The following is an 8,867-nucleotide window of genomic DNA, read 5'->3' as shown; positions in this document are numbered from 1 at the left end:
CTCATAAAGACAGAATTTGAATTGTCATAATCCCTGGATCATGTTACACACATCATAGTCTATGCTTGGACCGCCTTTTAATTAGTCAGTTAATTAATTAGTGATAACACTGTAAATACCAATTAACCTATGACATAAAATGAAAGCCAGGACCTTGAGGGGTATCATATGAAGCCTCTTGCCATCACCCATTTACTGTTCCAGCTCAGGGTATTCCTCATCCTGTGTTCATCATTGCTTTATTCTCCTTTATAATTAGCTGTATCATATGTGTGTGTGTGTGTGTGTATGTGTGTGTGCGTGCATGCACACATGCATGCACATGCATTGTTTTTAACTTCATATAACCTTGCTATATATAACCTCTGGGAATTTACCTTTCCACTTAAAACATTTTGCTAAGATTCATCCATATCACGGCATGCTATGTTGTCCCTTCATTTGGATGGCTATACAACGCCTTATTTGGTGACTTCAACACACTCTGTTCACCACCTTTCCTGGTGACATCCAGGTTTTGCCTCCATGGTGACTGCTATGGCAGAGGTTCTCGTACGTATCTCCCGTTGAACATATACAAGAGTTTCTCTTGGGCATGTGCTTAGGAGTAGACTAGTTGGCTCTAACCTGCTTGAGAATTATGATAAATCTAAAGGGTATAAAGACCTAAATGCAAGACTGTAAACCAGAAAACTCCTAGAGGAAAAATTGGCAGAACCCTCTTTGACATAAAATCATAGGAATATTTATTTTGAATCTGCCTCCTAAAGCAAATCCGTCTCCTAAAGGGGCTTCCCTAGTAACTCAGTTGGTGAAGAAATCTGCCTGCAGTGCAGGAGACCCAGGTTCAATTCTTGGGTCAGGAGGATCCCCTGGAGAAGGAAATGACCACCCACCCCAATATTCTTGCCTGGAGAATCCCATAAATAGAGGAGCCTGGCAGGCCAGAGTCCATGGGGGCAAGAGTCAGACACGACTTAGTGGTCAACCACCACCACCACCACCACCTAAAGCAAAGGCAATAAAAGGAAAAACAGATTAACGGGACCTAATTAGACTTAAATGTTTTGCATAGCAGAAGACCATCAATGAAATGAGAAAAAGTCTACTAAATGGCAGAAAATATTTGCAAATGATATGACTGATAAAGGGTTAATATCCAAAATAAATAAATAGCTCATATGACTCCACATCAAAAATAGAAACAATTCAACGTAAAAATGGGCAGAAGACCTGAATGAATTGAAGACCTCTTCTCCAAAGAGATGGCCAACAGGCACGTGAAAAGATGCTCCACATCAATAATCATCAGGGCAACAAAATTCAAACTCACAGTGAGAGTGCTGCTTACCTGCCATAATGAGTGTCATCAAAAAGAACACAAATAACAAATGTCAGTGAGGATGTAGGGGAAAGACTGCAAACAGCCAAAACAATCTTAAGAAAGAAAAACAGAGCTGGAGAAATCAGGCTCCCTGACTTCAAACTGCATTACAAGCTACACTAATCAAGAAACACACCATTGGCATGAAAACAGGAATCGATGGAAATCAATGGGAAAGGACAGGAAGTCCACAGATAAAGCTACACTAATCAAGAAACACAGCATTGGCATGAAAACAGGAACCGATGGAAATCAATGGGAAAGGACAGGAAGTCCACAGATAAAGCACCTACGGGCATCTAAGCTATGACAAAGGAGATCGGAGTCCACTATGGAGAAAAGATGTCTTCAATAAATGGCGCTAGGGAAACCTGACAACTACATGCAAAACAATAAAACTGGAACACTTCCTAATACCGTACACAAAAATAAACTCAAAATGGACTAAAGACCTAAAGATAAGACTGGACACTGTAAAATTCTTGGAGGAAAACATAGGCAGAGCACTCTTTGACATAAATTGCAGCAAGTTCTTGATTCACCTCCTGGAGTAATGAAAAATAAAGACAAAAATAAACAAATGGGACCTAATTAAATGTAAAGGCTTTTGCAGAGCAAAGGAAACCATCAACAAGATGAAAATGCAACTTTCAGAATGGGAGAAAATATTTGCAAATGAAGCAACTGATAAGGGATTAATCTCCAAAAGATCCAAAAATCACATGCAGCTCACTATAAAAAAAAAAAAATCCAATCAAAAAATAGGTGGAAAAAAAATAGGTGGAAGACCTAAATATGCCAGTAGGTGCTCGTTTAGACACTAAGCTGTGTCCGACTCTTGTCACCCCGTGAACTATAGCCTGCCATGCTCCTCTGTCGATGGGATTCTCCAGGCAAGAATACTGGAGTGGATTGCCATTTCCTTTTCCAGACCTAAATATACATTTCTCCAAAGAAGACATACAGATGGCCAACAGGCACATGACAAGGTGCTCACTATCATTAATTATTGTGTGTGTGCTTGGTCACTCAGTCATGTCATTAATTATTAGGGAAATGCAAATCAAAACAATAATGAGGCATCATCTCACAGTGGTCAGAATGGCCATTATCAAAAAATCTGTGAACAATCAATGCTCTAGAGGGTATGGAGGAAGGGACCCCTCTTCATTGTTGGTAGGAATGGAAGTTGGCACAGCCACTATGGAGAACAGTATGGAGGTTCCCTAAAAAACTAAAAATAGAACTACTCCTATCCAGCAATCCCACTCCTGGGCACATGACCCAGTGTTTATTGTAGCACTATAGCCAGGACATGGAAGCAACCTAAATGTTCATCAACAGAGGAACAGATAAAGCAGATGCGGCACACATATGCAATGTAACATCATTCAGCCATACAAAGGAACAAAACTGGGACATTTATCAAGATGTGGATGGACCCAGAGAGTGTCATACAGAGTGAAGTAAGCTACAAACAGAAAAACAAATATCATATATTAATACATATGTGTGGAATCTAGAAAATGGTACAGATGAACCTATTTGCAAAGTGCAATAGAGGAGCAGACGTAGAGAATGAATGTGTGGATACCAAACGGGGAAAGGAGCGGTGGGATGAACTGGCAGATTGGGACTGAGACATACACACGACTATGTATAAAATGTAACAGGTAACTAATGAGAAGCTACTCTACAGCATAGGGAACTCTACTCCGCTCTCCGTGGTGACCTAGATGAGAAGGACATTCAGAAAAGAGGGGATATATGTATTCATAAACCTGATCCACTTTGCCACACAGCAGCCACCAACACAACTTGTAAAACAGCTATGTGTGTGCTCAGTTGCCGAGTCGTGCCCAACTCTTTGCCAGCCCATGGACTGTAGCCGGCCAGGCCCCTCTGTCTGTGGAATTTCTCAGGCAAAAATACTGCAGTAGATTGCCATTTCATTCTCCAGGGGATTTTCCTGACCCAGAGACCAAACCCACGTCTCCTGCACTGGCAGGCAAATTCTTTACCACTGAGCTGAAAACAACTACACTGCAAAAAAAAAAAAAGTCATCAAAGATCTAAAGAAAAGGGAACCCTCAAACACTGTTCACTGATGGCAGAATGTGAATTGGTACAACCACTGTGGAAAACAGTATGGAGGGTTCTTAAAAAACCTAAAAAGAGAACTACCATATGACATGTATGATACATACTTCTGGGTATATATCTGAAAAAAATAAAAACACTAATTTGAAAAGATCCATGCTCCCCATTCATAGCAGCATTATTTACAGTTGCCAAGATATGAAATCAACCTAAGTATCCATCAACAGAAGAAGATGTGGTATAAACATACCACATGTAAAGTAGATATGGTATTTTAATACAATGGAATACTGCTCAGTCAAAAAAGGAGAATGGAGTTTTACCACTTGCAACAACAAAGATGGCCTTGCAGGGTGTTATGCTAAGTGAGATAAGTCAGTCAGAGAAAGACAAATCCTGCATGATATCAATTATATGTGGAACCTAAAAATATAACCAACTAGTGAATATAACAAAAAACAAGCAGACTCAGATACAGAGAACAAACTAAGTGGGTACCGAGGGGGAGAGGGAAGAAGGGAGAGGTGGTGAGAAATTAAGAGGTACAAACTATTAAGCATAAACTACAAGGATGTATTGTACAACACAGGGAAGATAGCCAGTATTTTGTAATGACTATAAACCTTTAAAAATTGTGAATCACTATATTGTAGACTTGTATAATATTATACACAACTCTGTGGTGGTAGTGGTTTAGCTGTAAATTGTGTTCGACTCTTGTGACCCCACAGACTGTAGCCCACCCCACTGCTCCATCCATGGATTTCCCAGGCAAGAATACTGGAGTGGGTTGCCATTTCCTTTTCCAGGGGATCTTCCCAACCCAAGGACTGAACCCAAGTCTCCTGCTTGGCAGGAGGATTCTTTACCACAGAGTCACTTAAGTATGAATAAATAAATAAACAAGTAAGTTTTTTAAAGGAAGAAAAATTCTTTCATCAAATAGCTTATTTCCCAACAGAACCAGAAAAGGGAAGCTCTGCAGCCAAGAACACCATTCCAGGAAGGTGGAGATGTGCCCTGGATTAGCAGTCTCCTGGGAAGACTGTGGAGATTGCACAAGTCAAGACACACTTAGATGTCAAGAAGTAATTACTGAAAAAATGACTGGTTTTCCCAATTTGGGAAGCAGCAAGGAAACCTCCTCCTCCCTATCCCAGCTCCCCATGCTAATTCCTCATTGCACATTGTGGGTAAGTTGCATGCTACGGTGTGGGAAAGGGTTACTCAGCAAACAAGGGTGTGTAGAGATGGGTAGGGGGAACAACCAGTGAAAAGACAGAGAGACCCTGAAAACACTGATGCCGAAAGCACCGTCAGTAATAATCACAAACTCCTTGTCCCCATTTTACAGATGCAGAGATCAAGGCCAAAAGAGGAGAAATGATTTAAACTCATCCTGTCTCAGTGAGACCAAGAACTATAAAAGACATCGACTTCAATCATCTAATAATTTAATTTCTCCTAAAATATCCCCCAATAAGTGGTTACTCAGGTCTTGTATTTAGTCATTAGGCAGAGAGTTCCCACCTTTGGAAGCAGCATGGTTTATCTTTGAAGAGTATTGAGCTGAAACATGCCTCTCAGTACCTTCCACTCACTCAACTCTGTGGATGCCACACAGAACGGTAAAATAACAACAGCAACAATGATGACAGTGTGTGTGTGCACGCTCACTCAGTTGTGTCCGACTCTGAAAACCCAGGAACTAGTCCGCCAGGCTTCTCTGTCCCTGGAGCTGGATCTTCCCGACTCAGAGATCAAACCCACATCTCTTGCGTCTCCTGCCTTGGCAAGTGGATTCTTTACCACTGCACCATCTGGGAAGCCCTAATGATAATAATACAAGTCTACAATCCAAAAATGTGAGGGGAAAAAAACCCTAACAATGTGAGACGCAAACCCAAGACGCTGATATGATGCATTTGGCACCAAACTTAACTTGAAAAGCTAAGTGTGTGGGTGTGTAGATAAATCTCACTCAGTATGAGTTGGGCTTACAGAAATATCTCTGTATTTTGATTAGCACACTGTTCCAGACTCACTAGGAGTGTTTCATGATATAAGACATCTGGAAAGGACAGTTACGATGAAGCATATATATTATTAATATAGGTCAAAAGTGGTCTGATATTGGCAATTTCTTATGGTTCAGCTTAATGCTTTTCTAAAATCTGGTCCTAAGGACTTTGTACTGACAACCTGTAATCAAAAGAGGAGCCTCCACTTTTGGGCACTATTTATGTGATGGATTCTGCCCCAAGAGTGACTCAAAAATGAGTGTCTTCTCCCAAGTCTTTCCCCAGGACCCCAGACTTGTCATCCAACTGCCTCCTCATCATGTCCTCTCTGCTTGCGATCTAAAATCACCTTAAAGGATGCACATCTAGATCTGAGATGTTGAACTCCCACAGTCTTCCTTGTCTCCATGAACAGCATCTCCATTCTTCTGATGCTCCAAGCAAGAACTTGGACCCAGATTTTTCTCTTCTCTCTCATTCACATTCAGCTTAGTAAGAACTTATATCTTCTCTATTTCACAATATATCTGGAATCTGCCATTTCTTGTGACCCTCCCTTCCACCACCCTATCCAATTCACCATTATTCCTCACCTAGTTTACTTCAATAGTTTCCAAACTAGTCTCTCTGATTCCATCCTTATCCTTTCAGGGTATTCTCAACACAGCAACCAGGATGATCCTTTTGAAGTTGAAATCAGAACCTGCCAACTTTCTGCAACACATGTCCTAAGACTCCCCATCTCCCAGAAGGAAAAGCCAAGTCTTACCCAGGTCCCACCCCAGAGATCCTGTGTGGTCAGGCTCCTGTGACACAGTTCCAGTCTTCATGACCACCTTGATGCTCCTTAAACACACCTGCTTCAAGGTCAGGAGCAATCTATGATACCAGACACCCACAGGGCTTCTCCTCTTTCCAGGTCTTCAACCAAATGTCCACTCTCAGGGAAAAGTTGCTTTTTCTGACCACCTTATTTTAAATTACAACTAGGGTAACTCCCTAGCTCTCTTTTCTGTTTTTTTAATTTGTTTTCTAAAGCACTAAGGCCATCTACTATACCATAAATTCAACTTATTTTTTGTGGTCTACTGGCCATCTCCCCACACTAGAATATAAGCTTCATGAAACAAGGGATTTTTATGTGTTTTCATCACTGCTTTAGCCCATCACTTAGAACACTATCTTGCACTCAAGTGCAGTACCTCATTATTTCTCTGTAAGCTACTTACCTCTGCCTTAGAATTGAGAATCTCCTTCTCCACTGAGAATCAAGGAGGAAGGGAGAAGTACATTGTAACAGCCAAAATAGATGGTTGTCTCACCAAAGAGGTTATACAGATAACAATAAAGTGCATGAAAAGATGTTCAATGTTGTTAGCCATTAGGGAAATGAAATTAAAACCACAGTGAGATATTCCTATACACTTAACATAAGAGCTAAAATTAAAAAATCATAGTAACTCTAAGTTCTGGAAAGAGGATGCAGAAAGGATGTTGACTCTTTCGCACATTGGTGTGGGAAGCAAAATGATACAACCACTCTGGAAAAGTCTGGCAGTTGCCTGTTCACTAAATCTGTGCCAAGTGCATGACTCACCAATTTCCCTCTTGGGCATTTACTCTAGAGAAATGAAAACACGTTCACACAAGAATCTGTACACCCGTACATTCATAGCAGCTTTATTCTGCTCTACTAACTCTAAACAGGAAATAACCCAAAAGTTTATCAACGGATAACCGGTTAAACAAACTGTGGTCCATCCATACCATGGAACCCCATTCAGCAATCAAAAGAAATGAAGTATTATTTATGTAATAATTTGGACAGACCTCAAAGAAATGATGTTGAGCAAAAAAAAAAAAAAAAAAAAAAAAAAAAATGAAGCTAATCTCTCAGGGATACAGACCGTATGATTCATTTATATGATATCTGGCAAAGAGCATAATTACCAAGTTGGAGAGGAAATTTGTGATTGTCAGGGGTTAAGGGAGGAAGAGCGGGAGGATGGCAGCTGTGAGGATACAATGCAGCGTGCCAGATCTTTGTGGTAGAGATTTTTCTGTATCTTGACTGTAGTGATGGTCACCGGAATCTATACATGTGACAAATATCACAGGACTAAACACATATACACCAAGAGTGCATATAAAGCTGGTAGAATCTGAATATCAATGTCAACTTCCTGATTATGGTATTATATTATACTTACGCAAGATGCTGTCTTTGGGGAAAGCTGAGTAAAGGGTATAAAGAATCTCTCTGTATTTTCTCCTGTGTTTATGAGGACCCTCCAGGCAAGAATACTGGAGTGGGTTGCCACGCCCTCCTCCAGGGGATCTTCCCTACCCAGGTCTCCCACATTGCAGGCAGATTCTTTACAGATTGAGCCAGCAGGGAAGCCCTATTTTTTTCTAACAACTCTCTGTAAATGTACCTCTACAATTATCTCAAATAGTTGTCTAATAGATCTATGCCCTAAAACTCTTATCCTCTTCCCATAAGAAGTTCCCCAGGCACAAATCCAGAATCCACTGACCCTTAAACAGAATTATAACAAGGTTGTGTGCTGCGTTCTAAGTCGCTTCAGTCGTGTCCAGCTCTGCGATCCCATGGACCACACCCCATCAAGCTCCTTCATCCATGGAATTCTCCAGGCAAGGCTACTGGAGTGAGTTGCCACTTCCTCCTGCAGGGGATCTTCCCGACCCAGGGGTCAAACCTGTGTCTCTTACATCTCCTGCACTGGCAAGCGGGTTCTTTACCACCAGTGCCACCTGAGAAGCCCATAATAATCTTGGTTACCACATTTGCAGATAACCAGATACATCAGAATGAGGAGAGTCTGCTAGAGTTCTAAGGTTGCACAACCACGAGACTAAAACTGAGGCTGCAAATGCCCAGTCTCGTGTTTTCAGTATTCACCATTTGTCAAGGCCTTCTTATATTGAAGATGATAATACATACCTCTTCATTTGAACCCATACACTTGCCACTTTTAAGACCCTGACTTGATCAAGCACACCAGCTGTCTAAAAAAGAACTACAAAGGTAAGTACACGTTTATAAATTCCTTCAAGATGATCTGATACTAAGTGTGATTACGTGTTTAAAAGTTACAATAGCAAAGATTTAGGTTAATCTCAAGGAAAAGTTTCTTATTAGATTTGTTAAACCAAGAATAGGTAACCAAGGAACACACCCTTGGCTGGGATTCTTTGAGAATTTGTTAGAGGCTTATTTCAACAGGTGTTGGTTAAGATTCTACGGTGTGACAGCTACTATGCTAGAAGCAACAACGAAGGGACGTGTCTGCCATCTTAGATTTGACACCTTACTGATGGTGATGAAAAATAGTCAATCA

The sequence above is a fragment of the Muntiacus reevesi genome, chromosome 10, assembly GCF_963930625.1.
Source record: "Muntiacus reevesi chromosome 10, mMunRee1.1, whole genome shotgun sequence".
NCBI lineage: Eukaryota > Metazoa > Chordata > Mammalia > Artiodactyla > Cervidae > Muntiacus > Muntiacus reevesi.
The sequence above is the reverse complement of the archived record's forward strand: the minus strand, read 5'-3'. Positions refer to the sequence as shown.